We start from the raw sequence: 3664 nt of genomic DNA on the forward strand, positions 1-3664 counted from the left end.
TTTTCCAATCTGTGAAGTTGCTTTGTTGTGACCAAATCTGAATGTTTGACTATTTTTTTTCATGACAAGAGGACACAGTGTTGATGAAGACTCAATGTTTGCAAGCGTTTAGACTCAAAATGACTCAAAGACAAGTGTGTTGTTTGATGTAAAATTGTTTTGCATACACTTGAAGACACAAAAGACACAATGTTTTGATGTTTGGTCTTGAATGTTTGATTGTTCAAAATAAGTCAAGCACAATTCTTATGGCTGGCCAAGACAATAGTTGTTGATCCCACATGGAGTTTCCCTCAAGGCTATGCTATTAAGAGCGGATACTTAGATGCTTGACCCCACTGGCTCCACCCTTGGCACTCACTTCTTGGGGCAGCCAAGCATTAGTCCCCATGAAAAATCCTCGCGGCGAACTTTGTATCTCTACTAAGAACCATATGTGTGTGGGCCGCTACCAGAGGTCCGATCTCCTGCCCCAACAACTAGAAGGATTTTGGCTTCTAAAACAAAAAGGTGCTAGTAAGGGCATCCGCTCGTGTGGCCATACATGCAGCACTTTCAGCTCTGTAAATACAGAAGGCTCCCAACCGGTAGGGGTTACGCCCTACAAATGATCAAATAAATTTGATCAAATGGGTTTATGGGGAGACATAGTGTCGGTATGAACTAATCAGCACACGTTATTCATAGCTTTCACCATGAATACAGTTATTTATAGTGGTTTGGAAGAAGATGGCTTTTCTTTTGCTACCACTTGGGTTGTTCTCTCCTCACTAGTAGTCCTAATGACCACACGGGGAGACAGACCCTCTAAAGATTAAACAAAAAGATCCTATTGCTCAAGACACAAAAGACAATGATTCAATTTTAGTACACCAATTGAGGTGTTTGTTAATCTATGAAAACATGGCACACAATAAAATCAAAAACTCTTGCCAAGGTCCTACAACAAAGATTTTTTAGTAGTTTGGATTGTTTCAAATGATCACCCCTTCCTGCAAGCACACAAGTTAGGTAAATTTTAGATCCAAAAGACTTTGTGAAAAATAGGGGCCTTCAACAAAATGATTTTGCTTTCAAGACAAGCTGCACCAATTCTGTTAGTTAGATCTGAAAATGTTAGCTCAAAATAAACCAGATCTGAAAATCCGAATGACTAAAAACTGAATCAATGAAACCCAAAATGAAACAAGTGCACACAGACGCGGTTACCACAAACACAAAAGCAACTTTTGGACACAGACGCGCTTAGATGAGACACAGATGCGGCTCCAGAATGTAGACACGACTTTTGGACATAGACGCACTTGAAAACCCCACAAACGCGACTAGGGAACACATACGTGATTTCCGGAATCTGCAAAAAAAATAAAATAATGTCGAGGATGCAGACGCGACATAAAACCAAAAACGCGATCCGAAAGTACGCAGACGCGAAATATCAAAATGCTATTGAAAATGTCAGATCTGCAACTTCAAAACACAAAATCTGCAACAAGGATGTTAAATGCAAAAGGGACAAGGGTCCCACCGGGCGTGCCAAAATGTATAGAGTGAAAAGTGGAAACAACAATGTTGAAAGACTAAATAAATTCAACCACAAAACCCTAGCCTAACAACAACAAAGATCCACCATAACATATGAAGATTACCTAAGACAATGCAAATCAAATGAAATCACAAAGATTATACTATCACATGTCCAATAGGGTTTGAATCTCCAGTCTTCCTATCTCCATTGATCTTGCTTGATATATTTGCTCTCAGATTTTATACGTGCACAAGAGCTCAACAAAGAACGGAAATGTGGTTGCAAGTAGGATCACATATGAAAGTTCAAAAGCGTAGTCAATTGATCAAGTAGTTAGCCAGGGTTTGATAATGAAGGAAGCATCTCCTTATATAGAAGACACTATAAGAAATGGAGGGATAAGATTGAGAGGTGTAAAAGAGGCCGGTTATGATTAGAGGGTAGGTAAAGAAAATAATAAAATAATGAAAGGAGGTGGGTAGTGTATGAATTAAGAGATGAATGACATGTGTCATGGGTAGAAAAGGCTAATGAATTAATTAAATAAATATTTATTTAATTAATAGAGGAAGTGGGATCAATTAAATAAATAAGATATTTATTTAATTTAAGAAAAGGGTAATTTAAATAAATAAATGTATTTATTTAAATGAGAAATAAGGCTAGAAGAGGATAAATGAATTAATTAAATAAATAAAGATTTATTTAATTAATAGAAGAATTAGGCTAAAATAGTTAAATAAATAAAATAAAATATTTATTTAATTAGACATGACAATTTTAGGTGTCTACAATACGTAAATTGTTACTCATGTATTTAATGGCTCAGGTAAAGATCATTTAAGGAGGAGCAAGTTTACAAGTTGCTTTCTTGAGTGGTTTGGAATATATTTTTCTTATTCTTAAATGCTCCCTTGATCCAAGGAAGAATTTTTCTTATTTGTTTGAGCATTCTAAATGCATACAATTTTTTTTGTTGAATTCAAATGTCAACATTTAGTTCTAGGGTAATTTGTAAAGTCTTATATATGCATATTCTTCAAATTAATGCATAATGGTTGTGAAGCCATCTTTTGTATACAATAACGTAGAGGCACTACATAGTGTAAGCTTGGACTTTAGGCATTGATTAAATGATTCATCAATTACAAATCATTTGTATCACATGAGGTATTATGTATAGCGTAGACTTAGACTTTAGGTATTGATTTTCCTTTTGCCATGTTACAAGCAATTGATCCAATCAATTAATTTCTTCTTGCAATTTTACTACAACATCCTTCTCTAAACTTCTTTCCTTTTCACATCTTCTATTGTCTTGTTAGACAACTCTATAAGAAAATTTGAATTTTTTGGAGTTCTTCGTTGTCTAATTTAACTTCCTTCAATTCTTGTTCAAGGTTTTTATTTTCACATCATAATTCAGATTTCTCCATTTCTAACTCCTTTATCCTTGCTCTAAATTTTGAGTTAGACCTTTCAACTTTCATTGATTTTCTTTGAAAAAATCTTTTACACACCCTAAATACTCATTTTAATTCTTGAATATTCCCCGTTGATACATATTTAATTTTAAAAGAATTCAATTTTTTTTGCTTCTCAAACTTTCAACAACTTCTTCTCTACTATAATCTCCCTTCTTATGCAACAACAACCAAGGTCCCACAACAAAACCTATATTGACAAAAAACCCTTAAACAAAATGTAAAGTTTAATATTTTGTTATATGTAGTCTACCTTGGTATGATGAAATAAGAAGGAGAAACTATATATATAATAAGTATAAACCAAATCAAAATAGATTACATTTATTCAAATATATACATCCATAACATCATGTATTCATATACTCTAATGTTTTACACATGTCTTATTATCCATTGATTATGATTCACACACACACACACACACATTTCATACTTATTCTCACATATATATTTAACCCATTTATTCTACACATGTTTGCACTCTATTCCACACTTATATCCCATGTTTCCCTCTTTATATAGCCTCTTAGTTCATTTTCATAACACCTTTCCATTACATCCTTTCATAATAACTCTTAATTATCTTATTCCCATGATTTTGACTTTTATTCTATAATATTTTACTCTTTTATAGCTTATTTAGGCATAT

This window comes from Cryptomeria japonica, chromosome 11, assembly GCF_030272615.1.
Source record: "Cryptomeria japonica chromosome 11, Sugi_1.0, whole genome shotgun sequence".
Taxonomy (NCBI): domain Eukaryota; kingdom Viridiplantae; phylum Streptophyta; class Pinopsida; order Cupressales; family Cupressaceae; genus Cryptomeria; species Cryptomeria japonica.